This window comes from Tasmannia lanceolata, unplaced genomic scaffold (genome assembly GCF_043159265.1).
Source record: "Tasmannia lanceolata isolate RefF3 unplaced genomic scaffold, GAP_Taslan_0.1 ptg000037l, whole genome shotgun sequence".
NCBI lineage: Eukaryota > Viridiplantae > Streptophyta > Magnoliopsida > Canellales > Winteraceae > Tasmannia > Tasmannia lanceolata.
Window position 1 is genome coordinate 12,375,490 of NW_027518714.1, and position 11,907 is coordinate 12,387,396.

Genomic DNA, 11,907 nt, shown 5'->3' on the forward strand with positions numbered 1-11,907 from the left:
TAGGGGTGCAACTCGGATCAGGTTGAGACCAACCCGAACCCAACCCGAGGAACCATTTACTCAACTTGAACCCCTTAAAAAAAAAATGAATGACGGGTTTCACTCGGGTCAGGTTATCCAAGCCATCAACCCGAACCCAAACCCGACAAGGAAGATACCCAACCTGATCGGACACTATTTTTTGGTCGAACCCGACCCAAGTTGATCCCCTATAGGGTTCGATCCCAGCTTACCCGCGCCGCCCCCCACCCCGGCGCAAAAAAAAAAAAAAAAGACAAGAAAAGAAAAGGGAATCCCAGGCGTAGGATAAAGAACTAAAAAAAAGAAGGGAGATGATATTTTCAACCCTAGCATTACGCATGCGCTCCCTTATAAGGTGATTTGATGTCAAAAAGCGTTAAAGTTGCATACTGTTCACGTCAAATCACCTTTTCAGGGGGTAGCGCATGCATAATGGGGGGGGGGGGGGGGGGGGGGATAATATCATCGCCAAAAAAATCAACGGTTTAACTTTTTTGAGTGAAACGCTAGGAGAGGCTTGCTTGGAGTATTTAGAGCATCTACTCAGTGGCGTTCTCAAAGTCATTTGGCCGGGCTTATGGTTGCCGTTGGACGACCCAAGATCCGATCACACAAACGTGACACATGCAGGGCAGGGCACACCCATTGTTTGCTAGAAACGAGCCAAACAACCACCATCTTCTTATTATTTACCTTCGGCCTGTTTGTTTTGGATCTTGAGAGCCTGTTGTGACTCCAAAACTGATTGTTTGACTAAAATTTACATTTAGGCCACGTTTGGCAACATTGGAAATAAAATGCCGATTGATCGGACTCAATTTTACGCTTAGTCCATGTTTGGCAATCCTGAAATACCGATTGAGTCCAAACTCAAATTTAGGTTTAGTCCATGTGTTGGCAACCTTGAAATTAATTTTTCCAGGAATAGTAGTTTGCCAAGTGATGAGCGGGGGTAAAAAGAGTCGGAGAGGGAGAGAATTATGAGTAGGGGTGTAAACGGATCGGATTCGAAGTGGATATGGCTATATCCGACTTCGATTACAGTATAGACTATCTGAATTCGGATTCAGAGTCGAATTTGATGGATATTTAATATCTATTATCGAATTCGATTCTGGCGGATATTGTTCGAATTCGGATATTATCCGTATCCGTTTATTCGGTAAATTTGAACATTTTATTGCAACACTTTATTTTTCTTCTCCTTCTTACTCTTCGAATGAATTTTTTAAACCGTAAAACCAGACCTCTATCTACAAAGAAAATTCACTTTTCTTTTAGAAACAAAAGATAGTGTGTCATTACTAAAAATAAATATTATTAATAATAATAATAATAAATAAAAATGATGTACTTCTTGGATTCGAATGTTAAACGGATTGGATATACCATTTACCAAATTCGAATCCGTTAAGAGCCAGATATCTCATAAACGGATTCGGATATTATCTGCTTGAAATGAATTCGGATAATATTCGCTTTAAATGGATTCAGATGCAGACGGTAATCGAATTTTCGAATATCCATTTACACCCCTAATTATGAGGGAATGACTGCAATTTTTGAGCAAAGTTATTATTTTCCCTGTTTTTTAGTCACTCCCACTCTCTCCTATAGTCTTACTCTCTCCCCTTGTCCCTCTCCCACAACTAGATAAACTAATATTCCATGGAAAAAAATTTCATGGCTGCCAAACATGGCCTAAATGTAAATTTGAGTCTAACAATCAATTTTTGACTCCCAAATCAAAAAAATTAGGGTCTTACATATTCTTAAAAATCTAAGGGGATTTGGTTGATGGTATGGGATTGATGCACACCTATAAACAGTTTCATGGAAAAAATCTGTAAGAACCGGTAAAATATATATATATATAAATATAAAAATGGCCTCATAGGTGGGTAATCATCGGCCATTACTCATTTTCCCCAAGTTAATCGGGCATGAGGACATCTGGCATAATGGGGCGTACACGATTCGAACCCAAGTCTAAGCTAAGATTGAACGGCTTCCTACCACTAAGCCACCGCCCCAGATGTCAACAAAAACGGAATAGATATATATATATGTTAAAAATTTCCAATAGTCACTATTCACAATTACTATTCACAATAGTCACTATGCGAGATTACTATGCAGAAATACTATGCAAGTTCACTATTGAGATACACTATTTAAAAGTATTATTCACAGTAGGACCCACCGAGTACTATTCATAAGCGGGTCCCACATCAGCGGGCCCCATACAAGCAGGCCCCACATAAGCGGATCCAACACCAGTGGGTCCCACATCAGCGGGTCCCACACGAGCGGGCCCCACGACCAGCGGGTCCTACCACCAGCGGGACCCATCCCTAGTGGAAACGAAAATATCATCGCACCGACGAAAATAATAATAAAAAAATGCAAAAATACTATTGACCGACAAAATTAATAATAAAAAAATATTATTAACTATGCAAAATACTGTTAACCGACGAAAATAATAATTTAAAATAGTAAATAGTTTTTACTATGCAAAAGTACTATGCAAAAATACTATTGACCGACAGAAATAATAATTTAAAATAGTAAATAGTCTTTACTATGCAAAAAGTACTATGCAAAAAAATGTCTATAAATAGAGGAGGAGGAGGAGAAGAAAAGGAGAAGAGAAGAGAAGAGAAGAGAAGAGAGAGAGAGAGAGGAAGAGAAGAGAAGAAAGAGAAAGAGGAAGAGAGAGAGAGAAGAAGGAAAAAGAAAATCCACTACCAAGTAAGTCTTTTATAATAGTCTCTCTTTCATGGTTGGTTCTACCACCTAAATTATTTAATGATCTCTTTCAATGGTTGGTTCTACCACCTAAATTATTTAATGATCTCTTTCATGGTTGGTTCTACCACCTACCTATATTTTATTTGAAGTAATGGTTGGTTTTACCACCTATATGGATAAAGTAATGGTTGGTTCTACCACCTATATACTTAACGGTGAAATACTAGCATAGTAACCGTAAAGTAAACTTTATCAACTTATGGTGAAATGAATAGTGACATGATGGGGCCCACATAAATAGTGACATGATGGGGCCCACATAAATAGTGACATGATGGGGCCCACATAAATAGTGACATGCGGGGCCCACATAAATAGTGACATGATGGGGCCCACATGAATAGTAGCATGTGGGGCCCACATGAATAGTGAACACAGGGAACCTTATTTTAGGACATAAATGGACACAGAAAGGACAAGTGTTGTCTGTGTGATATTAAAAGGACCTAGACTAAAATAAGTTGACCTATTTCACTTATTTGCCTACAGGAGCCATCTCGTCCTACTGCGACTATAAGAAAAGGCAGGTGACAACTAGACCTTGTCTTGTAATGGTGTTCAATATAATTGTCTATGCAATGTAAGCAGGTGACAACTAGACCTTGTCTTGTAATGGTGTTCAATATAATTGTCTATGCAATGTAAGCAGGTGACAGCTAGACCTTGTCTTGTAATGGTGTTCAATATAATTGTCTATGCAATGTAGCTCTGCTTATAAATTGCCTGATAAATACCTGCTTAGTGAATTTATACTCGCTTGCCTGGAATCAAATGAATTGAAATGAATGCTGGAATCAAATGAATTGAAATGAATGCTGGAATCAAATGAATTGAAATGAATGCTGGAATCAAATGAATTGAAATGAATGCAGGAAGAAAGGCAAAGGTAAGTAATTGCATACATGTTGCATACATGGGGGAAAGTGAAGGGGAACTTAAGGGTGTGGTGGAATCATCCTGGGACCTAAGGTCCAAAGGCCAACGCGAGAAGCGTGTACTGCCTTTCGTTGGCAAACCAACCAAAAAGGGAAAGTATCCCCGAGGGATAGTATCCCCGGCTCGGCAAATGCGAGACCGTAATCCAAGTCCATAACGTCACTACCTTCAGACAGGGGTAGTGGTTAGCCGTGCGGCAAGGACACCGGCAGAAAAAAATAAAAGAAAATGAAAAAGTCAGAAAAGAACTGACAGAAAAATAAATGGGGGAAAAGCCGGATGTACCTGGGGAATGTGCTGTCTCATTTTATAAAATTGTTGCATACATGCATACATAGCATACATTGAAATTATTGTCACTCCTTTGATTTATATTGCCATGGGCATTGTAATCTTTATTCTAGACATTATTGAAATGTGGATTTTATTGTATGCACTGTTATTATTGTCTCTTTTACTTTGCTCGGTCTTTGGATGACCCTGCTTTGACGTTGATTCCTCCACCACAGGGGTTGAGGCATTAGATGGCGGAGCATTTGCAAATGAAGGAACCATGGGATAAGGGACTGTGTGATCAGAGAGTTCGTTCCTGGAGTCCTTGCATTTTGACGTCTTACGTCATGTATCATTTTTAAGTTGTAATAAGATTCTATCGGGATCGTCGTTGATGCTTGTATAAAAAAAAAAAAAAAATATTTCCATGATTTTTACTTTCTTTTGCTCGTAGCGACACGACGGAAATCGGGTCGTTACAAAATCTAAGGGGGTTTGGTTGATGGTATGGGATGAGAAGTTGGTATGGGATTGATGCCACCATTGGATTTCATGGAAAAAATATTCATGGAAACAAAAATTCTTTTTTTTGGGTGGTTATATTTATCAGCCTTATTAGTGTGAGCACAAAATAGTGCCATGATTGTGGTCACACTATCTACGTGAGCACAATAGTTGGAACCTAATTTGGATTCATATCTTAAGGTCTAAAATCATGTCCAATCGGACCTAAACAAAGTGACAAAAACCATTAGAACCTCCTTAGATGAGCTGGGATCAAACTTGCGACCTCAAGATTCAGATACAAAACCTCAACCATTGAGCTACAGGCCACCCAATTTCTTAGATTTTATTTTCATCAAATAAAATCTATAATCAAAATTATTTTTCATCATTTCGATAAGTCGTCTCTCTCTCTCTCTCATATATCTACACTCTTGTTTCAATCATGGCACCTCTATCTTTACTGTACTATTTTTTGTTTTTTTTAAGGTGGTTATAATTCTCGGCCTTGTTTCAATCATGGCACCCCAATCCTAGCTTTACACTTGGGCCATGTCCGGCGCTGAGAATTTTTTTTTCATGATAAACCGGGCATCTCCAAGTGGGGATGAGGATGAAATCGCTAAAAATTATGAAACAAAATTTAGGAAACTAGAATCTTCTGTGGATGAGAAGTTGCTAAAAATCGAGAAAAGGTCGACCTTATTTTGAGTATAGTTTATTGTTTCTATATGTTTAGCCACGTCTCATCAGCAGAGACACAAGTTTCTTGAATTTTGTTTCCTGAATTTTAGCGTCTTCACCCTCATCTCCACTGGGAGACATAGATTCATCATGGAAAAAAAATACACTGTAGCAGAACATGCCGTTACTCATTTGTCTTTGAAAGTTGTTACAATTCTCATGATGTTTTCCGAGCCAATAAAAAAGAGGTGGTTAATAAAGAGAGGAGTGCCATTATCAAGACAGGAAGTGTGGATATCATTTCCCTTTTTTGTGCTCATTTATTTTATAAAATTACAACCACTTGAATTACTTATCAAATCGACGGTTCGGATCATTCAAAGGTGCCCCCACTATGCCCAAGTAAGAGTGCCTTGCTGTATTACAATGAGGTTGTGCCCTAATAAAGCAATCCTCCCCCATTGGCCTTGATCCACGGCATCAGACCATTGATCACACAAATGAAGTGTTGTTGTTGGATATATATCCTTGTATAGTGGAGGAATGATAGATGCAAGGGCCCTCTCTATGCAAGGGGCCGGGGAAGGGCCCTTGAAAAGATGCACATCGCTTGCACTTAATGATGTGGATCTCTTCAAGGGTTAATGATGTGAATCTATTCAAGGGCCCTTCTTTAGCCCTTGCGTAAAGAGGGCTCTTGCATCTATCATTCCTCTATATAGTGATTGGCTAGGCAATTTTTCGGAAAGTCATTTTGCGGGTCACCTTTGCATAGAGAACGCTGAATCAGACACCTAAGATGAATTAAATGAATAAGACAGAATCTGCAAAGTGAGCCTATGTGGCTGTTCTATCATACAACAGTGAGCTGCGAAATAGTTTTAGGTCAAATTGCCTACAAATCACTCTTATAAATAAGATTTTTTAACTTTTTTTTCATAGGTGTACGGTGCGGCCGTGCAGTGTGTGGGGTTAAAAAATTGTAGTGGGACCCACAAGATTGCATGATCTTAATCCGGAGAAATTATGTATGTGCCCGACTGTGAAGTAGCGGGCATCATATATAAACTCCTTAATCAATTATATATTTTGTGTCCTGCACTCCCGCCGTATAAAGGCTGGCCCCCACCCCCCAAGATGAGTCCATAAGATCAGGAACATAAAGGCTGGCCCTCCGTACCTGAAGGGTTTTGTGTCAGTTTGTGCTGGATTGCAGGTCCGCACCATTCCGCGGTGGAGGTAAAATTGAAACTAGGTTTTTTTTTCTTCTCTCCCTTTTGAACTCTGGTTGTATATTGGGAGATTTTGATGAGGGTTGTTCTTCTTTTGGCTGAAAATAAGTAATTGTGAGGGGAGATAAATTGGGTTCTCCTTTCTCTTTTCTCTTTTAATTTTCTTATAAATTATGAAGATCATGAGATTTCTGAGCAAGATGGGTAAATTCATTTGGATGTATGTAGGAGAGGTGATCTGGGTTGTTGTTATTTGGGTGATGAGTAAGGAATTTCTGCAGTTTAGAAACTAGGATTTTCATTTATTTCATCTTTTATTTCCCCCCTTTTTGCACAATATAGAGATCATGGGATTTCTAAGCATTATGGGCAATTCTTTGGATGCTCTGCATCTGGGGAGCGCCTGGTATCCGCCGCAAGAGATGGGGATCTTCAGGAAGCCAAAGCTTTATAATATAATCCTCACCTGGCCAAGTATTTGACATTTGGCGTTAGTAATTCCCTACTCCATTACTCTGCAGCTCAAGGTCACCATGAGGTAATCCATGTCAATTCATTCATACCAATTTCTTTCCCCTTTTGAATCAATTAAACTCGGCTAATTTTTGAATTCATGTTTCTTATTAGCTTTCTTAAAGCTATTTTATTGGTTAATGGTTATTCTGTTATTTATGTTTAGATAGCCTCTCTCTTGCTCGAGTCTGGCGTTGAAATTAATCTCAGGAATTATAGAGGGCAGGTAATCAGTCTCAGTTTTACCTTTAAAACATCAGATTCTGTTTTTTTCTTTCCTGTTAGTTGTGTCATTATGAATTAATAAGAATTGACAGCATTTTCTTTGAATGTTCACTTTGGAGAATAGTGGTTTAATTCTTAATTTCCATTGTTCAGTACCCACATTGATGCTTAATTTGAATATACCTGTCTTGAAGTTATAACTGAGAATTTTTTTTATGACTTTGAATTATATCAAGTTTCACTCTGCGTTCCTCAGTTTTAAACATACAGCTTTGATGCAAACCAGCCAGTATGGTCATTGGGAGGTTGTTCAAACTCTCATGCTTTTCAGAGCCAATGTAAGTTAATAATTTTTCATTACCTTTTCCCTATATGTCATTAGCATTAGTATTATACGGTTTGGGATTTATGGTAGAGGAGCGTCTTCAAGCCCTTCCTCAGACATTAGTTGTTGTTTTTGTGAAGACTGATGTAGTATTTCAGCAGAAAGGCAAGTTGCCAGGCTTCAAGACCTAATGTTTGTGGGCTTAGTGAGGTATACTGGAGAAACTTTCATTCATGAATAGCTGAAATATTATTTAATGGCAAAGAAACCATTCTCATATGTTTTAATGTTCCTATAAGGATAGTCTTCGACTCTTGTGTCATTCACAGGCGAGCCCACTTCATTGCTGATCTGGCAAATTCAAGACCTGATGTTTGTGGGGCTTAGTGAGGTATACCGGAGAAACTTCATTCATGAATAGCTGAAATATTATTTAATGGCAAAGAAACCATTCTCATATGTTTTAATGTTCCTCTAAGGATAGTCTTCAACTCTTGTGTCATTCACAGCCGAGCCCACTTCGTTGCTGATCTGGCAAATTCAAGACCTAATGTTTGTGGGGCTTAGTGAGGTATACTGGAGAAACTTCACTCATGAATAGCTGAAATATTATTTAATGGCAAAGAAACCATTCTCATATGTTTTAATGTTCCTATAAGGATAGTCTTCAACTCTTGTGTCATTCACAGGCGAGCCCACCTCGTTGCTGATTTGGCAGATTATGCCTTTCTAGATCAATTGGGGATTTGGATGTGGGAGAGTTTGTTGCAAGGAAGCAGGATTCTTCCCTGGGAGCCTTTGATTCCCGTTTCGATTCCCGCTCTGGCAACCTTGAGTAGGATTCTTCCCTGGGAGCCTTCGATTCCCGCTTTCGATTCCCGTTTCGATTCCCACTCTGGCAACCTTGGTTTGTTGTTCCTATACCACATGTTAATCAAGTGTATGTGAGTTTTGTAGGTTGATCTTTTCTATTGGGTTGAAGTTTCCCATTATCTTTCTTATGAATTTGCTTATTATTTTATTTACATGGTTCTGAATATGTTATGAAGTTTTGACACGTTAGGCTACGTAGCTTTCGAATGCTGGAGGAGGAATGCTACCTTTAATTGTCATGCTCTGAAATATAGAAAAGCGAGTTTACAACTAAATGGGTTAAATAGAGACAGATCTGATGTTTCCACTATTGTTTTGTTGGTACCTTCAAGTGGCATGCACTGGAATATATAGAAAAAACAGGTTTCAATTAGACTCCCAAATGAGTTAAAATGGAAGTGAGCATTGATTAAGACCATAGCTTTCAACCTTGGTATTTATCGTGGGCTATGTGATATTTTTAAATAGCAATACATTATTAGAAATGGATAAAATGCGAAGACAATTGTTTTTTTTTTATATGAGTAAGCTGGGGTTTGGCGGGGACCCCTACCAGTTTTATTAGATAAAGATACGGCAAAGACAATTGTGGTATTCTAAAAGAAGTATATAAGCTTGTAGCCAGATCATTCGAAAAAAGAAAAGGAAAAAGCTTCTAACCAATCTGGCAAAGGTCTCCAAAATTTGTTACTTGTTACTACTCAAGATATAACTCAAGAATTCAAGATCTATTGATTCCGGATTATGTTCCAGAACTAATATGATATAAATTGTAAAGCTATTAATCTTTGGATCCAAGTTCAATTTAATTTCATACATTTTTAGATTTTGATTGAAATTACATGATAAATCTCTATAATCATGTCATCTACTTCTTATAAACATGGATTGATGCATTTATAGGTAGTGGCCATTGGTACAATATTTTAAATTGATTTACATTTAAATATCCTTACTAGCTTGCATTTTACTTTCTCTTCCACTTTTTTGAATGCTCATGTTTTAGATTTATGCTTTAATAATACTGCCTTGGGTTTGTTTTGTTTGTTCTCACAACATATTTTATTCTGATGATTTAGCACCAAATTCTACCGTATTTTTTGTTGTCTTTTCAGTTAGCTTTTAAAAATAAAGGAGAAAAAGTATTTCTGCTCTTATAGTTCCATTAGTTCCCACAATAGTTCATTTTTCCCTCTCTTTCATCGCTATACCGTAAAAGTAAACAAAATTGAATTTGAGTTTTCTTTTAGAACTCAAACCATGTTAACCTGATTTGGTATTTGTCAACATTAATTCTCTTGAACCATTCAAAAAAACCAGATTGGTATCAATTCTTTTAAGCCATTAAAAAAACCTGATTTGGTATTTAATAACATTGATCCCAATTTATTTGTTGTCAATTAAACATGGTATTTAAAGACACATTTTAGATATCTTTTCAAATTTGCATGTATTTAATTATATTACATTACTTATATGCATTTTTTAGATTCACAAATTGCTGCCATTCAAAAAAATAAAAATTCACAAATTGCCTCACTGTTGGTGCTGATTTGTAGGATGGGCAATCTTTATCTTTCGTCGTAAACGGATTTCCTTCAATCCAATCTATAAAAAGGTATCTTCTTTGGGCCTTTTCTTTTCCAATTTCTTATAGTTGTGCAAATAGTGATGTGGTTCTGTTGACTTCATACCCAAATTGTGTTCATAGATTTGAAAATGTACATGTAGTTTTATTTATAAAGTTGAACATTGATTGGTTGACGATTTTGAATATTGGATAATTGCAATTGTGAGTGCGTGAGTGAGTTTGGGACCTTTTCTGTGGCATCCCAAGCACTGACCATAGAGAAATCGCCACAGGAAGAGGGCTTCCGGACCTACAACTCGCTTTCTTTTCTTTTGTTTAAAAGTGTTGTTTTTGGCCATTTTGTCTAAAACTTTTATCTATTTTTTTTGTTGGGTTTCAAAGTTTGTTTCAAGACTCCTATTATTTATTTATTTTTAGTTCAATTTGTCTGTTTTTTCTTCCTCTCGCGAGTCCTATTTATTTACTATTTTCTTTTGGATGGTAAGAAGTTTGAGATCTTATAATTGCACTAATTTTTATATAAATTTCCAATATTTTTTCCATAGATTGGAAAACCCTACAAAATATAACTCAAGAATTCAAGATCTATTAATTTCGGATTATGTTATAGAACTAATATATACCATTCTTAAAGCCTAAATGATGAAAAATCATCAGGTGCTTTACCCTTGTGTATTTCCACTCGTATCTCCTCGTAAATCTTCCTATTATTTCCAAATTCCCATGGGCATTTTTTAACATTTCGTTCCCCTGAAGATCTTGCAAAGAGCCCACTATCTCTACTACTCTCGCCATGTGTTTTTTCTTCCCTGACTTTGTTTCCTCCGGAAATTGAATATGTGTCCCATTTTGGTACTGCATCACACGAAATTTTTAAGAAAACCTCTGGCCCAGTTCATTTCCTTCCATTTTCTATGTTGGGTTTTTTTTTTTTTTTTTGAATAATTTTTTATTTATTTTGGATTTTCTAGATTACTTTTCCATCTACATCAAAGATTCTATTTAGGGTTTTATCTACCTATGGAGGCAAGAAAGGGTGTTCTTTGAGCTATGTTGTTTTTTTGGGTTTCTACTTGAATTTTTTGGTTCAGGATTTCCATGTTGTTTCATTTCTTCTTCATTGAGTTTCATGGAGAAATGTAATTGACATCAAACCATGAAATTTCAGAGGCTGTTCAGGACTTGTTTTTTTCTTTATCAATGAGGGAGCTACTCTTGGTCTTCCTTCTCATCGAAGTTCTTCTGATTTAGGACATATTTATAGTGAGGTAATTTTTATCTCATTTTCTTTGTTTTTTGTTTTTCTCTAATTTGTTTCTACAGATGTTCAACCCACTTGCTTTCAGAATTAATAGCTGTTTATGAGATTGAAAAAATCTAGACATTTCCCGGGCTTTTTTCAAATGGAACAATTATTTTTCATTTATTTTAATCATTAAAAATGATATTTAAAAAATTTGCAATCTTCTGAAAAAATCTGGGACAATATTCATAGAAACTGTTTCATTTCAGTCCTCTGTTGTAGTGATAGTGCTTGTAATCAGTTCTGGTGTCCCAATATGGTACCTACTATATGATTGGAGACAAAAATTATTGATGCTTAAAAGTTTCTCTTGGAATCACATATATGAGCTAATAATTGTATGCTCTCTTTATTAATTCTCTAATATCGATTATGGCTTTTCAAGGTGAAAGATTGTTGTATGACACAATGAAATAAAAGTTTACGGCTGAAGATGTGAAAACATTTGGAGCAGATGCTGCAATCATTCCCATCCTCCCTTCTGTTCTGAAAGCCAAATCCATAAAAGAAAACATTTGGAGCAAATGCTGCAATCATTCTCATCCCCAAATCCATAAAGCTTGAGTCAAGACTTTCTAAATGGAAAGAAAAGGCAATCATGGACCTTGCAATT

The 11,907-nt window shown here is 36.8% G+C and overlaps 1 long non-coding RNA gene across 6 annotated transcripts; it reads left to right on the forward strand.

Annotated features, from left to right (window-relative positions):
• The first annotated feature begins 6,349 nt into the window (after positions 1-6,349).
• LOC143861867 (uncharacterized) lies at positions 6,350-11,907 on the forward strand. 6 transcript variants are annotated; one of them, XR_013240042.1, is made up of 9 exons: positions 6,423-7,002; positions 7,144-7,203; positions 7,459-7,540; positions 7,668-7,918; positions 8,037-8,098; positions 8,217-8,467; positions 9,960-10,018; positions 11,160-11,259; positions 11,680-11,907. It is a non-coding gene; the product is annotated as an uncharacterized LOC143861867 (long non-coding RNA). The 6 variants fall into 6 exon arrangements; XR_013240041.1 differs by having other exon boundaries at positions 6,350-6,471; positions 6,807-7,002; positions 7,144-7,918; XR_013240040.1 differs by having other exon boundaries at positions 7,439-7,918.